We start from the raw sequence: 23227 nt of genomic DNA, 5'->3' as shown, positions 1-23227 counted from the left end.
CACTAAAGCCCTAAATGTATGCGGATAGTTATGTGTTGAAGAACGTAGTTCCTATTAGAGACGCTTGCGCCTGGCTTAAATGCTGTTGTGTGATAGAGAGAGAACGGGGCTTCCTGTAGCTCAGTGGTAAGAGCATTGCGTTAACAGGTTTTGGGTACGATCCCTGGGAATTGTAAATACCTATGTAAATGTATAGGATAAAGCAATGTAAGTCGCTTTGGATAAAGGCGTCTGCCAAATGCTTAAATGCAAAAGGTGTCCAGCATCCAATTGAAACACTTTCAGCACATATGTGGACTGTTTGCGTTGAATTCTTAATGTATTTGTCTGTTCATGTGTATGTTTGCCTGTGGACCGTCGCCTTCGTGCGCTTTCCCACGGGTTCTACAGAGCAATCAACTGGAACTTGCAGTTGCCGAACGCTCGCTCGGGGTCAGCGTTGATGCGCATGGCAGAGGCAAGTAAGCGATGTCTTGCCCGAACGGGGCAAATCATACTTACCTGGCAGGGGGGACACCATGATCACGAAGGCGGTTCACCCAGGACGAGGCTCGGCCATTGCACTCAGGTTGGGTTGACTTTTGCGAATTCCCCAAATGTGGGAATCTCGACTGCATAATTTCTGGTAGTGGGGGACTGCGTTCGCGCTCTCCCCTTATCATGTATCAAAAGAAGAGAGATTTTGTATTGTGTCCGTATTTCGAACCTTGTTGGCGTCAGATCTGCAGATTCCGCAAGAGACGAGCACCAAATCGAGTGATCGATTACTTCCTAATACCTGTTTTTTTTTAATACGGTTGTTTGCTGTTCCGTCGTTCCCAAAACACATACATGTATGTATGTATGCATGTAGGTATATTTATATATATAATTATTTAGATATTCATTTATTCGTTTGCTGGTTTTATGTTTGATTCATTTGTTTAATTGTTTTTTCGTTCATATTTTGGACGCCTCATCAGACGAGTATAGAACGCATCTTCGACGGAGATTCTGCCAGACCACGCTGACCTTCATTTCTGTGAAACGTGTGCGTGCTCGTCCGTTCCTTCATCCGTTCAGGTCTTCATAAATAGCCCATTTAATTATTTCTTCTTTCGTTAATCGGTTAATTTATTCTATTGTTTAAACAATACATTTGATTGTCAGTCCGTTCCTTCATTCGTTCAGGTCTTCATAAATAGCCCATTTAATTATTTCTTCTTTCGTTAATCGGTTAATTGATTCTGTTGTTTAAACGATACATTTGATTTTCAGTCCGTTCCTTCATTCGTTCAGGTCTTCAAAAATAGCCCATTTAATTATTTCTTCTTTCGTTAATTGGTTAATTGATTCTGTTGTTTAAACGATACATTTGATTGTGTGTTCGTACGATCACACGCTGACCTTTGAGGCGCATGTGCACCGCAAGCCCAATAGTCGGTGCCGCCCCACGCTCTGCCTTTTGCCACCCATTGTGGGCATCGCTTCTCGGCCTTTTGGCTAAGATCAAGTGTAGTATCTGTTCTTATCAGTTTAATATCTGATACGTCCCCTATCTGGGGACCATATATTAAATGGATTTTTGAAACGCGGAGCTGGAAGCGGGGCTTGCTCCGCCCACTCCACGCATCGACCTGGTATTGCAGTGTCTCCAGGAACGGTGCATTCCCCTTTCGGGGATAGCAGCTTGTGTTGAAAGGTAGTGATGAGAAGACGCAAAGTTTTATTTCTCACGTGACTGTCTTATACAGAAAAATACTTTGGCAAGTACTCACTCACTCAGTCACTCAGTCACTCAGTCACTCACTCGGTCACTCACTCACTCGGTCACTCACTCACTCAGTCACTCACTCACTCACTCACTCACTCACTCTCACTCACTCACTCACTCAGTCACTCACTCACTCACTCAGTCACTCACTCACTCACTCACTCACTCACTCACTCACTCACTCACTCTCTCACTCACACTCTCACTCTCACTCTCTCACAGTCTCACGCACGCACTCACTAAAGCCCTAAATGTATGCGGATAGTTATGTGTTGAAGAACGTAGTTCCTATTAGAGACGCTTGCGCCTGGCTTAAATGCTGTTGTGTGATAGAGAGAGAACGGGGCTTCCTGTAGCTCAGTGGTAAGAGCATTGCGTTAACAGGTTTTGGGTACGATCCCTGGGAATTGCAAATACCTATGTAAATGTATAGGATAAAGCAATGTAAGTCGCTTTGGATAAAGGCGTCTGCCAAATGCTTAAATGCAAAAGGTGTCCAGCATCCAATTGAAACACTTTCAGCACATATGTGGACTGTTTGCGTTGAATTCTTAATGTATTTGTCTGTTCATGTGTATGTTTGCCTGTGGACCGTCGCCTTCGTGCGCTTTCCCACGGGTTCTACAGAGCAATCAACTGGAACTTGCAGTTGCCGAACGCTCGCTCGGGGTCAGCGTTGATGCGCATGGCAGAGGCAAGTAAGCGATGTCTTGCCCGAACGGGGCAAATCATACTTACCTGGCAGGGGAGACACCATGATCACGAAGGCGGTTCACCCAGGACGAGGCTCGGCCATTGCACTCAGGTTGGGTTGACTTTTGCGAATTCCCCAAATGTGGGAATCTCGACTGCATAATTTCTGGTAGTGGGGGACTGCGTTCGCGCTCTCCCCTTATCATGTATCAAAAGAAGAGAGATTTTGTATTGTGTCCGTATTTCGAACCTTGTTGGCGTCAGATCTGCAGATTCCGCAAGAGACGAGCACCAAATCGAGTGATCGATTACTTCCTAATACCATGTTTTTTTTTAATACGGTTGTTTGCTGTTCCGTCGTTCCCAAACACACATACATGTATGTATGTATGCATGTAGGTATATTTATATATATAATTATTTAGATATTCATTTATTCGTTTGCTGGTTTTATGTTTGATTCATTTGTTTAATTGTTTTTTCGTTCATATTTTGGACGCCTCATCAGACGAGTATAGAACGCATCTTCGACGGAGATTCTGCCAGACCACGCTGACCTTCATTTCTGTGAAACGTGTGCGTGCTCGTCCGTTCCTTCATCCGTTCAGGTCTTCATAAATAGCCCATTTAATTATTTCTTCTTTCGTTAATCGGTTAATTTATTCTATTGTTTAAACAATACATTTGATTGTCAGTCCGTTCCTTCATTCGTTCAGGTCTTCATAAATAGCCCATTTAATTATTTCTTCTTTCGTTAATCGGTTAATTGATTCTGTTGTTTAAACGATACATTTGATTTTCAGTCCGTTCCTTCATTCGTTCAGGTCTTCAAAAATAGCCCATTTAATTATTTCTTCTTTCGTTAATTGGTTAATTGATTCTGTTGTTTAAACGATACATTTGATTGTGTGTTCGTACGATCACACGCTGACCTTTGAGGCGCATGTGCACCGCAAGCCCAATAGTCGGTGCCGCCCCACGCTCTGCCTTTTGCCACCCATTGTGGGCATCGCTTCTCGGCCTTTTGGCTAAGATCAAGTGTAGTATCTGTTCTTATCAGTTTAATATCTGATACGTCCCCTATCTGGGGACCATATATTAAATGGATTTTTGAAACGCGGAGCTGGAAGCGGGGCTTGCTCCGCCCACTCCACGCATCGACCTGGTATTGCAGTGTCTCCAGGAACGGTGCATTCCCCTTTCGGGGATAGCAGCTTGTGTTGAAAGGTAGTGATGAGAAGACGCAAAGTTTTATTTCTCACGTGACTGTCTTATACAGAAAAATACTTTGGCAAGTACTCACTCACTCACTCAGTCACTCAGTCACTCACTCGGTCACTCATCACGGTCACTCACTCACTCGGTCACTCACTCACTCATCACTCACTCACTCACTCACTCACTCACTCACTCACTCACTCACTCAGTCACTCACTCACTCACTCAGTCACTCACTCACTCACTCACTCACTCACTCACTCACTCACTCACTCTCTCACACTCCACTCTCACTCTCACTCTCTCACAGTCTCACGCACGCACTCACTAAAGCCCTAAATGTATGCGGATAGTTATGTGTTGAAGAACGTAGTTCCTATTAGAGACGCTTGCGCCTGGCTTAAATGCTGTTGTGTGATAGAGAGAGAACGGGGCTTCCTGTAGCTCAGTGGTAAGAGCATTGCGTTAACAGGTTTTGGGTACGATCCCTGGGAATTGCAAATACCTATGTAAATGTATAGGATAAAGCAATGTAAGTCGCTTTGGATAAAGGCGTCTGCCAAATGCTTAAATGCAAAAGGTGTCCAGCATCCAATTGAAACACTTTCAGCACATATGTGGACTGTTTGCGTTGAATTCTTAATGTATTTGTCTGTTCATGTGTATGTTTGCCTGTGGACCGTCGCCTTCGTGCGCTTTCCCACGGGTTCTACAGAGCAATCAACTGGAACTTGCAGTTGCCGAACGCTCGCTCGGGGTCAGCGTTGATGCGCATGGCAGAGGCAAGTAAGCGATGTCTTGCCCGAACGGGGCAAATCATACTTACCTGGCAGGGGGACACCATGATCACGAAGGCGGTTCACCCAGGACGAGGCTCGGCCATTGCACTCAGGTTGGGTTGACTTTTGCGAATTCCCCAAATGTGGGAATCTCGACTGCATAATTTCTGGTAGTGGGGGACTGCGTTCGCGCTCTCCCCTTATCATGTATCAAAAGAAGAGAGATTTTGTATTGTGTCCGTATTTCGAACCTTGTTGGCGTCAGATCTGCAGATTCCGCAAGAGACGAGCACCAAATCGAGTGATCGATTACTTCCTAATACCATGTTTTTTTTTAATACGGTTGTTTGCTGTTCCGTCGTTCCCAAACACACATACATGTATGTATGTATGCATGTAGGTATATTTATATATATAATTATTTAGATATTCATTTATTCGTTTGCTGGTTTTATGTTTGATTCATTTGTTTAATTGTTTTTTCGTTCATATTTTGGACGCCTCATCAGACGAGTATAGAACGCATCTTCGACGGAGATTCTGCCAGACCACGCTGACCTTCATTTCTGTGAAACGTGTGCGTGCTCGTCCGTTCCTTCATCCGTTCAGGTCTTCATAAATAGCCCATTTAATTATTTCTTCTTTCGTTAATCGGTTAATTTATTCTATTGTTTAAACAATACATTTGATTGTCAGTCCGTTCCTTCATTCGTTCAGGTCTTCATAAATAGCCCATTTAATTATTTCTTCTTTCGTTAATCGGTTAATTGATTCTGTTGTTTAAACGATACATTTGATTTTCAGTCCGTTCCTTCATTCGTTCAGGTCTTCAAAAATAGCCCATTTAATTATTTCTTCTTTCGTTAATTGGTTAATTGATTCTGTTGTTTAAACGATACATTTGATTGTGTGTTCGTACGATCACACGCTGACCTTTGAGGCGCATGTGCACCGCAAGCCCAATAGTCGGTGCCGCCCCACGCTCTGCCTTTTGCCACCCATTGTGGGCATCGCTTCTCGGCCTTTTGGCTAAGATCAAGTGTAGTATCTGTTCTTATCAGTTTAATATCTGATACGTCCCCTATCTGGGGACCATATATTAAATGGATTTTTGAAACGCGGAGCTGGAAGCGGGGCTTGCTCCGCCCACTCCACGCATCGACCTGGTATTGCAGTGTCTCCAGGAACGGTGCATTCCCCTTTCGGGGATAGCAGCTTGTGTTGAAAGGTAGTGATGAGAAGACGCAAAGTTTTATTTCTCACGTGACTGTCTTATACAGAAAAATACTTTGGCAAGTACTCACTCACTCAGTCACTCAGTCACTCACTCGGTCACTCACTCACTCGGTCACTCACTCACTCACTCACTCATCACTCACACTCACTCACTCTCACTCACTCACTCACTCACTCACTCACTCACTCACTCACTCACTCACTCACTCACATCACTCTCACTCACTCACTCACTCACTCACTCACTCACTCACTCACTCTCTCACACTCACACTCTCACTCTCTCACAGTCTCACGCACGCACTCACTAAAGCCCTAAATGTATGCGGATAGTTATGTGTTGAAGAACGTAGTTCCTATTAGAGACGCTTGCGCCTGGCTTAAATGCTGTTGTGTGATAGAGAGAGAACGGGGCTTCCTGTAGCTCAGTGGTAAGAGCATTGCGTTAACAGGTTTTGGGTACGATCCCTGGGAATTGCAAATACCTATGTAAATGTATAGGATAAAGCAATGTAAGTCGCTTTGGATAAAGGCGTCTGCCAAATGCTTAAATGCAAAAGGTGTCCAGCATCCAATTGAAACACTTTCAGCACATATGTGGACTGTTTGCGTTGAATTCTTAATGTATTTGTCTGTTCATGTGTATGTTTGCCTGTGGACCGTCGCCTTCGTGCGCTTTCCCACGGGTTCTACAGAGCAATCAACTGGAACTTGCAGTTGCCGAACGCTCGCTCGGGGTCAGCGTTGATGCGCATGGCAGAGGCAAGTAAGCGATGTCTTGCCCGAACGGGGCAAATCATACTTACCTGGCAGGGGGACACCATGATCACGAAGGCGGTTCACCCAGGACGAGGCTCGGCCATTGCACTCAGGTTGGGTTGACTTTTGCGAATTCCCCAAATGTGGGAATCTCGACTGCATAATTTCTGGTAGTGGGGGACTGCGTTCGCGCTCTCCCCTTATCATGTATCAAAAGAAGAGAGATTTTGTATTGTGTCCGTATTTCGAACCTTGTTGGCGTCAGATCTGCAGATTCCGCAAGAGACGAGCACCAAATCGAGTGATCGATTACTTCCTAATACCTGTTTTTTTTTAATACGGTTGTTTGCTGTTCCGTCGTTCCCAAACACACATACATGTATGTATGTATGCATGTAGGTATATTTATATATATAATTATTTAGATATTCATTTATTCGTTTGCTGGTTTTATGTTTGATTCATTTGTTTAATTGTTTTTTCGTTCATATTTTGGACGCCTCATCAGACGAGTATAGAACGCATCTTCGACGGAGATTCTGCCAGACCACGCTGACCTTCATTTCTGTGAAACGTGTGCGTGCTCGTCCGTTCCTTCATCCGTTCAGGTCTTCATAAATAGCCCATTTAATTATTTCTTCTTTCGTTAATCGGTTAATTTATTCTATTGTTTAAACAATACATTTGATTGTCAGTCCGTTCCTTCATTCGTTCAGGTCTTCATAAATAGCCCATTTAATTATTTCTTCTTTCGTTAATCGGTTAATTGATTCTGTTGTTTAAACGATACATTTGATTTTCAGTCCGTTCCTTCATTCGTTCAGGTCTTCAAAAATAGCCCATTTAATTATTTCTTCTTTCGTTAATTGGTTAATTGATTCTGTTGTTTAAACGATACATTTGATTGTGTGTTCGTACGATCACACGCTGACCTTTGAGGCGCATGTGCACCGCAAGCCCAATAGTCGGTGCCGCCCCACGCTCTGCCTTTTGCCACCCATTGTGGGCATCGCTTCTCGGCCTTTTGGCTAAGATCAAGTGTAGTATCTGTTCTTATCAGTTTAATATCTGATACGTCCCCTATCTGGGGACCATATATTAAATGGATTTTTGAAACGCGGAGCTGGAAGCGGGGCTTGCTCCGCCCACTCCACGCATCGACCTGGTATTGCAGTGTCTCCAGGAACGGTGCATTCCCCTTTCGGGGATAGCAGCTTGTGTTGAAAGGTAGTGATGAGAAGACGCAAAGTTTTATTTCTCACGTGACTGTCTTATACAGAAAAATACTTTGGCAAGTACTCACTCACTCAGTCACTCAGTCACTCACTCGGTCACTCACTCACTCGGTCACTCACTCACTCACTCAGTCACTCACTCACTCACTCACTCACTCACTCACTCACTCACTCACTCACTCACTCTCACTCACTCACTCACTCACTCACTCACTCACTCACTCACTCACTCTCTCACACTCACACTCTCACTCTCTCACAGTCTCACGCACGCACTCACTAAAGCCCTAAATGTATGCGGATAGTTATGTGTTGAAGAACGTAGTTCCTATTAGAGACGCTTGCGCCTGGCTTAAATGCTGTTGTGTGATAGAGAGAGAACGGGGCTTCCTGTAGCTCAGTGGTAAGAGCATTGCGTTAACAGGTTTTGGGTACGATCCCTGGGAATTGCAAATACCTATGTAAATGTATAGGATAAAGCAATGTAAGTCGCTTTGGATAAAGGCGTCTGCCAAATGCTTAAATGCAAAAGGTGTCCAGCATCCAATTGAAACACTTTCAGCACATATGTGGACTGTTTGCGTTGAATTCTTAATGTATTTGTCTGTTCATGTGTATGTTTGCCTGTGGACCGTCGCCTTCGTGCGCTTTCCCACGGGTTCTACAGAGCAATCAACTGGAACTTGCAGTTGCCGAACGCTCGCTCGGGGTCAGCGTTGATGCGCATGGCAGAGGCAAGTAAGCGATGTCTTGCCCGAACGGGGCAAATCATACTTACCTGGCAGGGGGACACCATGATCACGAAGGCGGTTCACCCAGGACGAGGCTCGGCCATTGCACTCAGGTTGGGTTGACTTTTGCGAATTCCCCAAATGTGGGAATCTCGACTGCATAATTTCTGGTAGTGGGGGACTGCGTTCGCGCTCTCCCTTATCATGTATCAAAAGAAGAGAGATTTTGTATTGTGTCCGTATTTCGAACCTTGTTGGCGTCAGATCTGCAGATTCCGCAAGAGACGAGCACCAAATCGAGTGATCGATTACTTCCTAATACCATGTTTTTTTTTAATACGGTTGTTTGCTGTTCCGTCGTTCCCAAACACACATACATGTATGTATGTATGCATGTAGGTATATTTATATATATAATTATTTAGATATTCATTTATTCGTTTGCTGGTTTTATGTTTGATTCATTTGTTTAATTGTTTTTTCGTTCATATTTTGGACGCCTCATCAGACGAGTATAGAACGCATCTTCGACGGAGATTCTGCCAGACCACGCTGACCTTCATTTCTGTGAAACGTGTGCGTGCTCGTCCGTTCCTTCATCCGTTCAGGTCTTCATAAATAGCCCATTTAATTATTTCTTCTTTCGTTAATCGGTTAATTTATTCTATTGTTTAAACAATACATTTGATTGTCAGTCCGTTCCTTCATTCGTTCAGGTCTTCATAAATAGCCCATTTAATTTTTCTTCTTTCGTTAATCGGTTAATTGATTCTGTTGTTTAAACGATACATTTGATTTTCAGTCCGTTCCTTCATTCGTTCAGGTCTTCAAAAATAGCCCATTTAATTATTTCTTCTTTCGTTAATTGGTTAATTGATTCTGTTGTTTAAACGATACATTTGATTGTGTGTTCGTACGATCACACGCTGACCTTTGAGGCGCATGTGCACCGCAAGCCCAATAGTCGGTGCCGCCCCACGCTCTGCCTTTTGCCACCCATTGTGGGCATCGCTTCTCGGCCTTTTGGCTAAGATCAAGTGTAGTATCTGTTCTTATCAGTTTAATATCTGATACGTCCCCTATCTGGGGACCATATATTAAATGGATTTTTGAAACGCGGAGCTGGAAGCGGGGCTTGCTCCGCCCACTCCACGCATCGACCTGGTATTGCAGTGTCTCCAGGAACGGTGCATTCCCCTTTCGGGGATAGCAGCTTGTGTTGAAAGGTAGTGATGAGAAGACGCAAAGTTTTATTTCTCACGTGACTGTCTTATACAGAAAAATACTTTGGCAAGTACTCACTCACTCAGTCACTCAGTCACTCACTCGGTCACTCATCACTCGGTCACTCACTCACTCGGTCACTCACTCACTCAGTCACTCACTCACTCATCACTCACTCCTCACTCACTCACTCACTCACTCTCACTCACTCACTCACTCACTCACTCACTCACACTCACTCTCACTCACTCACTCACTCACTCACTCACTCACTCACTCACTCTCTCACACTCACTCTCACTCTCTCACAGTCTCACGCACGCACTCACTAAAGCCCTAAATGTATGCGGATAGTTATGTGTTGAAGAACGTAGTTCCTATTAGAGACGCTTGCGCCTGGCTTAAATGCTGTTGTGTGATAGAGAGAGAACGGGGCTTCCTGTAGCTCAGTGGTAAGAGCATTGCGTTAACAGGTTTTGGGTACGATCCCTGGGAATTAAATACCTATGTAAATGTATAGGATAAAGCAATGTAAGTCGCTTTGGATAAAGGCGTCTGCCAAATGCTTAAATGCAAAAGGTGTCCAGCATCCAATTGAAACACTTTCAGCACATATGTGGACTGTTTGCGTTGAATTCTTAATGTATTTGTCTGTTCATGTGTATGTTTGCCTGTGGACCGTCGCCTTCGTGCGCTTTCCCACGGGTTCTACAGAGCAATCAACTGGAACTTGCAGTTGCCGAACGCTCGCTCGGGGTCAGCGTTGATGCGCATGGCAGAGGCAAGTAAGCGATGTCTTGCCCGAACGGGGCAAATCATACTTACCTGGCAGGGGGGACACCATGATCACGAAGGCGGTTCACCCAGGACGAGGCTCGGCCATTGCACTCAGGTTGGGTTGACTTTTGCGAATTCCCCAAATGTGGGAATCTCGACTGCATAATTTCTGGTAGTGGGGGACTGCGTTCGCGCTCTCCCCTTATCATGTATCAAAAGAAGAGAGATTTTGTATTGTGTCCGTATTTCGAACCTTGTTGGCGTCAGATCTGCAGATTCCGCAAGAGACGAGCACCAAATCGAGTGATCGATTACTTCCTAATACCTGTTTTTTTTTAATACGGTTGTTTGCTGTTCCGTCGTTCCCAAACACACATACATGTATGTATGTATGCATGTAGGTATATTTATATATATAATTATTTAGATATTCATTTATTCGTTTGCTGGTTTTATGTTTGATTCATTTGTTTAATTGTTTTTTCGTTCATATTTTGGACGCCTCATCAGACGAGTATAGAACGCATCTTCGACGGAGATTCTGCCAGACCACGCTGACCTTCATTTCTGTGAAACGTGTGCGTGCTCGTCCGTTCCTTCATCCGTTCAGGTCTTCATAAATAGCCCATTTAATTATTTCTTCTTTCGTTAATCGGTTAATTTATTCTATTGTTTAAACAATACATTTGATTGTCAGTCCGTTCCTTCATTCGTTCAGGTCTTCATAAATAGCCCATTTAATTATTTCTTCTTTCGTTAATCGGTTAATTGATTCTGTTGTTTAAACGATACATTTGATTTTCAGTCCGTTCCTTCATTCGTTCAGGTCTTCAAAAATAGCCCATTTAATTATTTCTTCTTTCGTTAATTGGTTAATTGATTCTGTTGTTTAAACGATACATTTGATTGTGTGTTCGTACGATCACACGCTGACCTTTGAGGCGCATGTGCACCGCAAGCCCAATAGTCGGGTGCCGCCCCACGCTCTGCCTTTTGCCACCCATTGTGGGCATCGCTTCTCGGCCTTTTGGCTAAGATCAAGTGTAGTATCTGTTCTTATCAGTTTAATATCTGATACGTCCCCTATCTGGGGACCATATATTAAATGGATTTTTGAAACGCGGAGCTGGAAGCGGGGCTTGCTCCGCCCACTCCACGCATCGACCTGGTATTGCAGTGTCTCCAGGAACGGTGCATTCCCCTTTCGGGGATAGCAGCTTGTGTTGAAAGGTAGTGATGAGAAGACGCAAAGTTTTATTTCTCACGTGACTGTCTTATACAGAAAAATACTTTGGCAAGTACTCACTCACTCAGTCACTCAGTCACTCACTCGGTCACTCACTCACTCGGTCACTCACTCACTCGGTCACTCACTCACTCACTCACTCACTCATCTCACTCACTCACTCACTCACTCACTCACTCACTCCACTCACTCACTCACTCACTCACTCACTCACTCACTCTCTCACACTCACACTCTCACTCTCTCACAGTCTCACGCACGCACTCACTAAAGCCCTAAATGTATGCGGATAGTTATGTGTTGAAGAACGTAGTTCCTATTAGAGACGCTTGCGCCTGGCTTAAATGCTGTTGTGTGATAGAGAGAGAACGGGGCTTCCTGTAGCTCAGTGGTAAGAGCATTGCGTTAACAGGTTTTGGGTACGATCCCTGGGAATTGCAAATACCTATGTAAATGTATAGGATAAAGCAATGTAAGTCGCTTTGGATAAAGGCGTCTGCCAAATGCTTAAATGCAAAAGGTGTCCAGCATCCAATTGAAACACTTTCAGCACATATGTGGACTGTTTGCGTTGAATTCTTAATGTATTTGTCTGTTCATGTGTATGTTTGCCTGTGGACCGTCGCCTTCGTGCGCTTTCCCACGGGTTCTACAGAGCAATCAACTGGAACTTGCAGTTGCCGAACGCTCGCTCGGGGTCAGCGTTGATGCGCATGGCAGAGGCAAGTAAGCGATGTCTTGCCCGAACGGGGCAAATCATACTTACCTGGCAGGGGAGACACCATGATCACGAAGGCGGTTCACCCAGGACGAGGCTCGGCCATTGCACTCAGGTTGGGTTGACTTTTGCGAATTCCCCAAATGTGGGAATCTCGACTGCATAATTTCTGGTAGTGGGGGACTGCGTTCGCGCTCTCCCCTTATCATGTATCAAAAGAAGAGAGATTTTGTATTGTGTCCGTATTTCGAACCTTGTTGGCGTCAGATCTGCAGATTCCGCAAGAGACGAGCACCAAATCGAGTGATCGATTACTTCCTAATACCTGTTTTTTTTTAATACGGTTGTTTGCTGTTCCGTCGTTCCCAAACACATACATGTATGTATGTATGCATGTAGGTATATTTATATATATAATTATTTAGATATTCATTTATTCGTTTGCTGGTTTTATGTTTGATTCATTTGTTTAATTGTTTTTTCGTTCATATTTTGGACGCCTCATCAGACGAGTATAGAACGCATCTTCGACGGAGATTCTGCCAGACCACGCTGACCTTCATTTCTGTGAAACGTGTGCGTGCTCGTCCGTTCCTTCATCCGTTCAGGTCTTCATAAATAGCCCATTTAATTATTTCTTCTTTCGTTAATCGGTTAATTTATTCTATTGTTTAAACAATACATTTGATTGTCAGTCCGTTCCTTCATTCGTTCAGGTCTTCATAAATAGCCCATTTAATTATTTCTTCTTTCGTTAATCGGTTAATTGATTCTGTTGTTTAAACGATACATTTGATTTTCAGTCCGTTCCTTCATTCGTTCAGGTCTTCAAAAATAGCCCATTTAATTATTTCTTCTTTCGTTAATTGGTTAATTGATTCTGTTGTTTAAACGATACATTTGATTGTGTGTTCGTACGATCACACGCTGACCTTTGAGGCGCATGTGCACCGCAAGCCCAATAGTCGGTGCCGCCCCACGCTCTGCCTTTTGCCACCCATTGTGGGCATCGCTTCTCGGCCTTTTGGCTAAGATCAAGTGTAGTATCTGTTCTTATCAGTTTAATATCTGATACGTCCCCTATCTGGGGACCATATATTAAATGGATTTTTGAAACGCGGAGCTGGAAGCGGGGCTTGCTCCGCCCACTCCACGCATCGACCTGGTATTGCAGTGTCTCCAGGAACGGTGCATTCCCCTTTCGGGGATAGCAGCTTGTGTTGAAAGGTAGTGATGAGAAGACGCAAAGTTTTATTTCTCACGTGACTGTCTTATACAGAAAAATACTTTGGCAAGTACTCACTCACTCAGTCACTCAGTCACTCACTCGGTCACTCACTCACTCGGTCACTCACTCACTCACTCGGTCACTCACTCACTCACTCACTCACTCATCACTCTCACTCACTCACTCATCACTCACTCACTCACTCACTCCTCACTCACTCACTCACTCACTCACTCACTCACTCACTCACTCACTCACTCACTCTCACTCACTCACTCTCTCACACTCTCACTCTCACTCTCTCACAGTCTCACGCACGCACTCACTAAAGCCCTAAATGTATGCGGATAGTTATGTGTTGAAGAACGTAGTTCCTATTAGAGACGCTTGCGCCTGGCTTAAATGCTGTTGTGTGATAGAGAGAGAACGGGGCTTCCTGTAGCTCAGTGGTAAGAGCATTGCGTTAACAGGTTTTGGGTACGATCCCTGGGAATTGTAAATACCTATGTAAATGTATAGGATAAAGCAATGTAAGTCGCTTTGGATAAAGGCGTCTGCCAAATGCTTAAATGCAAAAGGTGTCCAGCATCCAATTGAAACACTTTCAGCACATATGTGGACTGTTTGCGTTGAATTCTTAATGTATTTGTCTGTTCATGTGTATGTTTGCCTGTGGACCGTCGCCTTCGTGCGCTTTCCCACGGGTTCTACAGAGCAATCAACTGGAACTTGCAGTTGCCGAACGCTCGCTCGGGGTCAGCGTTGATGCGCATGGCAGAGGCAAGTAAGCGATGTCTTGCCCGAACGGGGCAAATCATACTTACCTGGCAGGGGGACACCATGATCACGAAGGCGGTTCACCCAGGACGAGGCTCGGCCATTGCACTCAGGTTGGGTTGACTTTTGCGAATTCCCCAAATGTGGGAATCTCGACTGCATAATTTCTGGTAGTGGGGGACTGCGTTCGCGCTCTCCCCTTATCATGTATCAAAAGAAGAGAGATTTTGTATTGTGTCCGTATTTCGAACCTTGTTGGCGTCAGATCTGCAGATTCCGCAAGAGACGAGCACCAAATCGAGTGATCGATTACTTCCTAATACCTGTTTTTTTTTAATACGGTTGTTTGCTGTTCCGTCGTTCCCAAACACACATACATGTATGTATGTATGCATGTAGGTATATTTATATATATAATTATTTAGATATTCATTTATTCGTTTGCTGGTTTTATGTTTGATTCATTTGTTTAATTGTTTTTTCGTTCATATTTTGGACGCCTCATCAGACGAGTATAGAACGCATCTTCGACGGAGATTCTGCCAGACCACGCTGACCTTCATTTCTGTGAAACGTGTGCGTGCTCGTCCGTTCCTTCATCCGTTCAGGTCTTCATAAATAGCCCATTTAATTATTTCTTCTTTCGTTAATCGGTTAATTTATTCTATTGTTTAAACAATACATTTGATTGTCAGTCCGTTCCTTCATTCGTTCAGGTCTTCATAAATAGCCCATTTAATTATTTCTTCTTTCGTTAATCGGTTAATTGATTCTGTTGTTTAAACGATACATTTGATTTTCAGTCCGTTCCTTCATTCGTTCAGGTCTTCAAAAATAGCCCATTTAATTATTTCTTCTTTCGTTAATTGGTTAATTGATTCTGTTGTTTAAACGATACATTTGATTGTGTGTTCGTACGATCACACGCTGACCTTTGAGGCGCATGTGCACCGCAAGCCCAATAGTCGGTGCCGCCCCACGCTCTGCCTTTTGCCACCCATTGTGGGCATCGCTTCTCGGCCTTTTGGCTAAGATCAAGTGTAGTATCTGTTCTTATCAGTTTAATATCTGATACGTCCCCTATCTGGGGACCATATATTAAATGGATTTTTGAAACGCGGAGCTGGAAGCGGGGCTTGCTCCGCCCACTCCACGCATCGACCTGGTATTGCAGTGTCTCCAGGAACGGTGCATTCCCCTTTCGGGGATAGCAGCTTGTGTTGAAAGGTAGTGATGAGAAGACGCAAAGTTTTATTTCTCACGTGACTGTCTTATACAGAAAAATACTTTGGCAAGTACTCACTCACTCAGTCACTCAGTCACTCACTCGGTCACTCACTCTCTCACTCACTCGGTCACTCACTCACTCAGTCACTCACTCATCACTCACTCACTCACTCACTCACTCACTCACTCACTCACTCACTCACTCACTCACTCACTCACTCACTCACTCACTCACTCACTCACTCACTCACTCTCTCACACTCACACTCTCACTCTCTCACAGTCTCACGCACGCACTCACTAAAGCCCTAAATGTATGCGGATAGTTATGTGTTGAAGAACGTAGTTCCTATTAGAGACGCTTGCGCCTGGCTTAAATGCTGTTGTGTGATAGAGAGAGAACGGGGCTTCCTGTAGCTCAGTGGTAAGAGCATTGCGTTAACAGGTTTTGGGTACGATCCCTGGGAATTGCAAATACCTATGTAAATGTATAGGATAAAGCAATGTAAGTCGCTTTGGATAAAGGCGTCTGCCAAATGCTTAAATGCAAAAGGTGTCCAGCATCCAATTGAAACACTTTCAGCACATATGTGGACTGTTTGCGTTGAATTCTTAATGTATTTGTCTGTTCATGTGTATGTTTGCCTGTGGACCGTCGCCTTCGTGCGCTTTCCCACGGGTTCTACAGAGCAATCAACTGGAACTTGCAGTTGCCGAACGCTCGCTCGGGGTCAGCGTTGATGCGCATGGCAGAGGCAAGTAAGCGATGTCTTGCCCGAACGGGGCAAATCATACTTACCTGGCAGGGGAGACACCATGATCACGAAGGCGGTTCACCCAGGACGAGGCTCGGCCATTGCACTCAGGTTGGGTTGACTTTTGCGAATTCCCCAAATGTGGGAATCTCGACTGCATAATTTCTGGTAGTGGGGGACTGCGTTCGCGCTCCCCTTATCATGTATCAAAAGAAGAGAGATTTTGTATTGTGTCCGTATTTCGAACCTTGTTGGCGTCAGATCTGCAGATTCCGCAAGAGACGAGCACCAAATCGAGTGATCGATTACTTCCTAATACCTGTTTTTTTTTAATACGGTTGTTTGCTGTTCCGTCGTTCCCAAAACACATACATGTATGTATGTATGCATGTAGGTATATTTATATATAATTATTTAGATATTCATTTATTCGTTTGCTGGTTTTATGTTTGATTCATTTGTTTAATTGTTTTTTCGTTCATATTTTGGACGCCTCATCAGACGAGTATAGAACGCATCTTCGACGGAGATTCTGCCAGACCACGCTGACCTTCATTTCTGTGAAACGTGTGCGTGCTCGTCCGTTCCTTCATCCGTTCAGGTCTTCATAAATAGCCCATTTAATTATTTCTTCTTTCGTTAATCGGTTAATTTATTCTATTGTTTAAACAATACATTTGATTGTCAGTCCGTTCCTTCATTCGTTCAGGTCTTCATAAATAGCCCATTTAATTATTTCTTCTTTCGTTAATCGGTTAATTGATTCTGTTGTTTAAACGATACATTTGATTTTCAGTCCGTTCCTTCATTCGTTCAGGTCTTCAAAAATAGCCCATTTAATTATTTCTTCTTTCGTTAATTGGTTAATTGATTCTGTTGTTTAAACGATACATTTGATTGTGTGTTCGTACGATCACACGCTGACCTTTGAGGCGCATGTGCACCGCAAGCCCAATAGTCGGTGCCGCCCCACGCTCTGCCTTTTGCCACCCATTGTGGGCATCGCTTCTCGGCCTTTTGGCTAAGATCAAGTGTAGTATCTGTTCTTATCAGTTTAATATCTGATACGTCCCCTATCTGGGGACCATATATTAAATGGATTTTTGAAACGCGGAGCTGGAAGCGGGGCTTGCTCCGCCCACTCCACGCATCGACCTGGTATTGCAGTGTCTCCAGGAACGGTGCATTCCCCTTTCGGGGATAGCAGCTTGTGTTGAAAGGTAGTGATGAGAAGACGCAAAGTTTTATTTCTCACGTGACTGTCTTATACAGAAAAATACTTTGGCAAGTACTCACTCACTCAGTCACTCAGTCACTCAGTCACTCACTCGGTCACTCACTCACTCGGTCACTCACTCACTCAGTCACTCACTCACTCACTCACTCACTCTCACTCACTCACTCACTCACTCACTCACTCACTCAGTCACTCACTCACTCACTCACTCACTCACTCACTCACTCACTCTCTCACACTCACACTCTCACTCTCACTCTCTCACAGTCTCACGCACGCACTCACTAAAGCCCTAAATGTATGCGGATAGTTATGTGTTGAAGAACGTAGTTCCTATTAGAGACGCTTGCGCCTGGCTTAAATGCTGTTGTGTGATAGAGAGAGAACGGGGCTTCCTGTAGCTCAGTGGTAAGAGCATTGCGTTAACAGGTTTTGGGTACGATCCCTGGGAATTGTAAATACCTATGTAAATGTATAGGATAAAGCAATGTAAGTCGCTTTGGATAAAGGCGTCTGCCAAATGCTTAAATGCAAAAGGTGTCCAGCATCCAATTGAAACACTTTCAGCACATATGTGGACTGTTTGCGTTGAATTCTTAATGTATTTGTCTGTTCATGTGTATGTTTGCCTGTGGACCGTCGCCTTCGTGCGCTTTCCCACGGGTTCTACAGAGCAATCAACTGGAACTTGCAGTTGCCGAACGCTCGCTCGGGGTCAGCGTTGATGCGCATGGCAGAGGCAAGTAAGCGATGTCTTGCCCGAACGGGGCAAATCATACTTACCTGGCAGGGGGACACCATGATCACGAAGGCGGTTCACCCAGGACGAGGCTCGGCCATTGCACTCAGGTTGGGTTGACTTTTGCGAATTCCCCAAATGTGGGAATCTCGACTGCATAATTTCTGGTAGTGGGGGACTGCGTTCGCGCTCTCCCCTTATCATGTATCAAAAGAAGAGAGATTTTGTATTGTGTCCGTATTTCGAACCTTGTTGGCGTCAGATCTGCAGATTCCGCAAGAGACGAGCACCAAATCGAGTGATCGATTACTTCCTAATACCATGTTTTTTTTTAATACGGTTGTTTGCTGTTCCGTCGTTCCCAAATACACATACATGTATGTATGTATGCATGTAGGTATATTTATATATATATTTAGATATTCATTTATTCGTTTGCTGGTTTTATGTTTGATTCATTTGTTTAATTGTTTTTTCGTTCATATTTTGGACGCCTCATCAGACGAGTATAGAACGCATCTTCGACGGAGATTCTGCCAGACCACGCTGACCTTCATTTCTGTGAAACGTGTGCGTGCTCGTCCGTTCCTTCATCCGTTCAGGTCTTCATAAATAGCCCATTTAATTATTTCTTCTTTCGTTAATCGGTTAATTTATTCTATTGTTTAAACAATACATTTGATTGTCAGTCCGTTCCTTCATTCGTTCAGGTCTTCATAAATAGCCCATTTAATTATTTCTTCTTTCGTTAATCGGTTAATTGATTCTGTTGTTTAAACGATACATTTGATTTTCAGTCCGTTCCTTCATTCGTTCAGGTCTTCAAAAATAGCCCATTTAATTATTTCTTCTTTCGTTAATTGGTTAATTGATTCTGTTGTTTAAACGATACATTTGATTGTGTGTTCGTACGATCACACGCTGACCTTTGAGGCGCATGTGCACCGCAAGCCCAATAGTCGGTGCCGCCCCACGCTCTGCCTTTTGCCACCCATTGTGGGCATCGCTTCTCGGCCTTTTGGCTAAGATCAAGTGTAGTATCTGTTCTTATCAGTTTAATATCTGATACGTCCCTATCTGGGGACCATATTAAATGGATTTTTGAAACGCGGAGCTGGAAGCGGGGCTTGCTCCGCCCACTCCACGCATCGACCTGGTATTGCAGTGTCTCCAGGAACGGTGCATTCCCCTTTCGGGGATAGCAGCTTGTGTTGAAAGGTAGTGATGAGAAGACGCAAAGTTTTATTTCTCACGTGACTGTCTTATACAGAAAAATACTTTGGCAAGTACTCACTCACTCAGTCACTCAGTCACTCACTCGGTCACTCACTCACTCGGTCACTCACTCACTCACTCAGTCACATCACTCACTCACTCACTCACTCACTCATCACTCACTCACTCACTCACTCACTCTCATCACTCACTCACTCACTCATCACTCACTCATCACTCACTCACTCACTCACTCACTCACTCTCTCACACTCACACTCTCACTCTCTCACAGTCTCACGCACGCACTCACTAAAGCCCTAAATGTATGCGGATAGTTATGTGTTGAAGAACGTAGTTCCTATTAGAGACGCTTGCGCCTGGCTTAAATGCTGTTGTGTGATAGAGAGAGAACGGGGCTTCCTGTAGCTCAGTGGTAAGAGCATTGCGTTAACAGGTTTTGGGTACGATCCCTGGGAATTGCAAATACCTATGTAAATGTATAGGATAAAGCAATGTAAGTCGCTTTGGATAAAGGCGTCTGCCAAATGCTTAAATGCAAAAGGTGTCCAGCATCCAATTGAAACACTTTCAGCACATATGTGGACTGTTTGCGTTGAATTCTTAATGTATTTGTCTGTTCATGTGTATGTTTGCCTGTGGACCGTCGCCTTCGTGCGCTTTCCCACGGGTTCTACAGAGCAATCAACTGGAACTTGCAGTTGCCGAACGCTCGCTCGGGGTCAGCGTTGATGCGCATGGCAGAGGCAAGTAAGCGATGTCTTGCCCGAACGGGGCAAATCATACTTACCTGGCAGGGGGACACCATGATCACGAAGGCGGTTCACCCAGGACGAGGCTCGGCCATTGCACTCAGGTTGGGTTGACTTTTGCGAATTCCCCAAATGTGGGAATCTCGACTGCATAATTTCTGGTAGTGGGGGACTGCGTTCGCGCTCTCCCCTTATCATGTATCAAAAGAAGAGAGATTTTGTATTGTGTCCGTATTTCGAACCTTGTTGGCGTCAGATCTGCAGATTCCGCAAGAGACGAGCACCAAATCGAGTGATCGATTACTTCCTAATACCATGTTTTTTTTTAATACGGTTGTTTGCTGTTCCGTCGTTCCCAAAACACATACATGTATGTATGTATGCATGTAGGTATATTTATATATATATATTTAGATATTCATTTATTCGTTTGCTGGTTTTATGTTTGATTCATTTGTTTAATTGTTTTTTCGTTCATATTTTGGACGCCTCATCAGACGAGTATAGAACGCATCTTCGACGGAGATTCTGCCAGACCACGCTGACCTTCATTTCTGTGAAACGTGTGCGTGCTCGTCCGTTCCTTCATCCGTTCAGGTCTTCATAAATAGCCCATTTAATTATTTCTTCTTTCGTTAATCGGTTAATTTATTCTATTGTTTAAACAATACATTTGATTGTCAGTCCGTTCCTTCATTCGTTCAGGTCTTCATAAATAGCCCATTTAATTATTTCTTCTTTCGTTAATCGGTTAATTGATTCTGTTGTTTAAACGATACATTTGATTTTCAGTCCGTTCCTTCATTCGTTCAGGTCTTCAAAAATAGCCCATTTAATTATTTCTTCTTTCGTTAATTGGTTAATTGATTCTGTTGTTTAAACGATACATTTGATTGTGTGTTCGTACGATCACACGCTGACCTTTGAGGCGCATGTGCACCGCAAGCCCAATAGTCGGTGCCGCCCCACGCTCTGCCTTTTGCCACCCATTGTGGGCATCGCTTCTCGGCCTTTTGGCTAAGATCAAGTGTAGTATCTGTTCTTATCAGTTTAATATCTGATACGTCCCTATCTGGGGACCATATATTAAATGGATTTTTGAAACGCGGAGCTGGAAGCGGGGCTTGCTCCGCCCACTCCACGCATCGACTGGTATTGCAGTGTCTCCAGGAACGGTGCATTCCCTTTCGGGGATAGCAGCTTGTGTTGAAAGGTAGTGATGAGAAGACGCAAAGTTTTATTTCTCACGTGACTGTCTTATACAGAAAAATACTTTGGCAAGTACTCACTCACTCTCACTCAGTCACTCACTCGGTCACTCACTCACTCGGTCACTCACTCACTCGGTCACTCACTCACTCACTCATCATCACTCACTCTCACTCACTCACTCACTCACTCACTCACTCATCACGTCACTCACTCACTCACTCACTCACTCACTCACTCACTCACTCTCTCACTCACACTCTCACTCTCTCACAGTCTCACGCACGCACTCACTAAAGCCCTAAATGTATGCGGATAGTTATGTGTTGAAGAACGTAGTTCCTATTAGAGACGCTTGCGCCTGGCTTAAATGCTGTTGTGTGATAGAGAGAGAACGGGGCTTCCTGTAGCTCAGTGGTAAGAGCATTGCGTTAACAGGTTTTGGGTACGATCCCTGGGAATTGCAAATACCTATGTAAATGTATAGGATAAAGCAATGTAAGTCGCTTTGGATAAAGGCGTCTGCCAAATGCTTAAATGCAAAAGGTGTCCAGCATCCAATTGAAACACTTTCAGCACATATGTGGACTGTTTGCGTTGAATTCTTAATGTATTTGTCTGTTCATGTGTATGTTTGCCTGTGGACCGTCGCCTTCGTGCGCTTTCCCACGGGTTCTACAGAGCAATCAACTGGAACTTGCAGTTGCCGAACGCTCGCTCGGGGTCAGCGTTGATGCGCATGGCAGAGGCAAGTAAGCGATGTCTTGCCGAACGGGGCAAATCATACTTACCTGGCAGGGGGACACCATGATCACGAAGGCGGTTCACCAGGACGAGGCTCGGCCATTGCACTCAGGTTGGGTTGACTTTTGCGAATTCCCAAATGTGGGAATCTCGACTGCATAATTTCTGGTAGTGGGGGACTGCGTTCGCGCTCTCCCCTTATCATGTATCAAAGAAGAGAGATTTTGTATTGTGTCCGTATTTCGAACCTTGTTGGCGTCAGATCTGCAGATTCCGCAAGAGACGAGCACCAAATCGAGTGATCGATTACTTCCTAATACCATGTTTTTTTTTAATACGGTTGTTTGCTGTTCCGTCGTTCCCAAAACACATACATGTATGTATGTATGCATGTAGGTATATTTATATATATAATTATTTAGATATTCATTTATTCGTTTGCTGGTTTTATGTTTGATTCATTTGTTTAATTGTTTTTTCGTTCATATTTTGGACGCCTCATCAGACGAGTATAGAACGCATCTTCGACGGAGATTCTGCCAGACCACGCTGACCTTCATTTCTGTGAAACGTGTGCGTGCTCGTCCGTTCCTTCATCCGTTCAGGTCTTCATAAATAGCCCATTTAATTATTTCTTCTTTCGTTAATCGGTTAATTTATTCTATTGTTTAAACAATACATTTGATTGTCAGTCCGTTCCTTCATTCGTTCAGGTCTTCATAAATAGCCCATTTAATTATTTCTTCTTTCGTTAATCGGTTAATTGATTCTGTTGTTTAAACGATACATTTGATTTTCAGTCCGTTCCTTCATTCGTTCAGGTCTTCAAAAATAGCCCATTTAATTATTTCTTCTTTCGTTAATTGGTTAATTGATTCTGTTGTTTAAACGATACATTTGATTGTGTGTTCGTACGATCACACGCTGACCTTTGAGGCGCATGTGCACCGCAAGC

The 23227-nt window shown here is 44.0% G+C and overlaps 23 non-coding genes across 23 annotated transcripts; all 23 read left to right on the top strand.

Annotated features, from left to right (window-relative positions):
• The first annotated feature begins 493 nt into the window (after positions 1-493).
• On the top strand, positions 494-657 carry LOC130412338 (U1 spliceosomal RNA). The gene has a single exon (XR_008905226.1). It is a non-coding gene; the product is annotated as a U1 spliceosomal RNA (small nuclear RNA).
• An 805-nt stretch (positions 658-1462) lies between these two features.
• On the top strand, positions 1463-1653 carry LOC130412454 (U2 spliceosomal RNA). The gene has a single exon (XR_008905336.1). It is a non-coding gene; the product is annotated as a U2 spliceosomal RNA (small nuclear RNA).
• An 830-nt stretch (positions 1654-2483) lies between these two features.
• On the top strand, positions 2484-2647 carry LOC130412336 (U1 spliceosomal RNA). The gene has a single exon (XR_008905223.1). It is a non-coding gene; the product is annotated as a U1 spliceosomal RNA (small nuclear RNA).
• Positions 2648-3454: 807 nt separating this feature from the next.
• On the top strand, positions 3455-3645 carry LOC130412453 (U2 spliceosomal RNA). Its single transcript, XR_008905335.1, has one exon. It is a non-coding gene; the product is annotated as a U2 spliceosomal RNA (small nuclear RNA).
• Positions 3646-4482: 837 nt separating this feature from the next.
• Positions 4483-4645, top strand: LOC130412371 (U1 spliceosomal RNA). The gene has a single exon (XR_008905258.1). It is a non-coding gene; the product is annotated as a U1 spliceosomal RNA (small nuclear RNA).
• Positions 4646-5452: 807 nt separating this feature from the next.
• LOC130412452 (U2 spliceosomal RNA) lies at positions 5453-5643 on the top strand. The gene has a single exon (XR_008905334.1). It is a non-coding gene; the product is annotated as a U2 spliceosomal RNA (small nuclear RNA).
• Positions 5644-6477: 834 nt separating this feature from the next.
• On the top strand, positions 6478-6640 carry LOC130412370 (U1 spliceosomal RNA). Its single transcript, XR_008905257.1, has one exon. It is a non-coding gene; the product is annotated as a U1 spliceosomal RNA (small nuclear RNA).
• An 806-nt stretch (positions 6641-7446) lies between these two features.
• LOC130412451 (U2 spliceosomal RNA) lies at positions 7447-7637 on the top strand. Its single transcript, XR_008905333.1, has one exon. It is a non-coding gene; the product is annotated as a U2 spliceosomal RNA (small nuclear RNA).
• Positions 7638-8443: 806 nt separating this feature from the next.
• On the top strand, positions 8444-8606 carry LOC130412375 (U1 spliceosomal RNA). The gene has a single exon (XR_008905262.1). It is a non-coding gene; the product is annotated as a U1 spliceosomal RNA (small nuclear RNA).
• Positions 8607-9411: 805 nt separating this feature from the next.
• LOC130412450 (U2 spliceosomal RNA) lies at positions 9412-9602 on the top strand. The gene has a single exon (XR_008905332.1). It is a non-coding gene; the product is annotated as a U2 spliceosomal RNA (small nuclear RNA).
• An 843-nt stretch (positions 9603-10445) lies between these two features.
• LOC130412337 (U1 spliceosomal RNA) lies at positions 10446-10609 on the top strand. Its single transcript, XR_008905225.1, has one exon. It is a non-coding gene; the product is annotated as a U1 spliceosomal RNA (small nuclear RNA).
• Positions 10610-11416: 807 nt separating this feature from the next.
• On the top strand, positions 11417-11607 carry LOC130412449 (U2 spliceosomal RNA). The gene has a single exon (XR_008905331.1). It is a non-coding gene; the product is annotated as a U2 spliceosomal RNA (small nuclear RNA).
• Positions 11608-12409: 802 nt separating this feature from the next.
• LOC130412335 (U1 spliceosomal RNA) lies at positions 12410-12573 on the top strand. Its single transcript, XR_008905222.1, has one exon. It is a non-coding gene; the product is annotated as a U1 spliceosomal RNA (small nuclear RNA).
• Positions 12574-13377: 804 nt separating this feature from the next.
• Positions 13378-13568, top strand: LOC130412448 (U2 spliceosomal RNA). The gene has a single exon (XR_008905330.1). It is a non-coding gene; the product is annotated as a U2 spliceosomal RNA (small nuclear RNA).
• Positions 13569-14413: 845 nt separating this feature from the next.
• Positions 14414-14576, top strand: LOC130412369 (U1 spliceosomal RNA). Its single transcript, XR_008905256.1, has one exon. It is a non-coding gene; the product is annotated as a U1 spliceosomal RNA (small nuclear RNA).
• Positions 14577-15382: 806 nt separating this feature from the next.
• On the top strand, positions 15383-15573 carry LOC130412447 (U2 spliceosomal RNA). Its single transcript, XR_008905329.1, has one exon. It is a non-coding gene; the product is annotated as a U2 spliceosomal RNA (small nuclear RNA).
• An 819-nt stretch (positions 15574-16392) lies between these two features.
• Positions 16393-16555, top strand: LOC130412362 (U1 spliceosomal RNA). Its single transcript, XR_008905249.1, has one exon. It is a non-coding gene; the product is annotated as a U1 spliceosomal RNA (small nuclear RNA).
• An 802-nt stretch (positions 16556-17357) lies between these two features.
• On the top strand, positions 17358-17548 carry LOC130412446 (U2 spliceosomal RNA). Its single transcript, XR_008905328.1, has one exon. It is a non-coding gene; the product is annotated as a U2 spliceosomal RNA (small nuclear RNA).
• An 820-nt stretch (positions 17549-18368) lies between these two features.
• Positions 18369-18531, top strand: LOC130412368 (U1 spliceosomal RNA). The gene has a single exon (XR_008905255.1). It is a non-coding gene; the product is annotated as a U1 spliceosomal RNA (small nuclear RNA).
• An 803-nt stretch (positions 18532-19334) lies between these two features.
• Positions 19335-19522, top strand: LOC130412474 (U2 spliceosomal RNA). Its single transcript, XR_008905354.1, has one exon. It is a non-coding gene; the product is annotated as a U2 spliceosomal RNA (small nuclear RNA).
• An 827-nt stretch (positions 19523-20349) lies between these two features.
• On the top strand, positions 20350-20512 carry LOC130412367 (U1 spliceosomal RNA). The gene has a single exon (XR_008905254.1). It is a non-coding gene; the product is annotated as a U1 spliceosomal RNA (small nuclear RNA).
• An 804-nt stretch (positions 20513-21316) lies between these two features.
• LOC130412477 (U2 spliceosomal RNA) lies at positions 21317-21505 on the top strand. The gene has a single exon (XR_008905357.1). It is a non-coding gene; the product is annotated as a U2 spliceosomal RNA (small nuclear RNA).
• An 806-nt stretch (positions 21506-22311) lies between these two features.
• Positions 22312-22472, top strand: LOC130412385 (U1 spliceosomal RNA). The gene has a single exon (XR_008905271.1). It is a non-coding gene; the product is annotated as a U1 spliceosomal RNA (small nuclear RNA).
• The last annotated feature ends 755 nt before the right edge of the window (positions 22473-23227 follow it).

Source organism: Triplophysa dalaica, chromosome 22, assembly GCF_015846415.1.
Source record: "Triplophysa dalaica isolate WHDGS20190420 chromosome 22, ASM1584641v1, whole genome shotgun sequence".
Lineage (NCBI taxonomy): Eukaryota > Metazoa > Chordata > Actinopteri > Cypriniformes > Nemacheilidae > Triplophysa > Triplophysa dalaica.
This window is presented reverse-complemented; position numbering and strand designations above follow the sequence as displayed.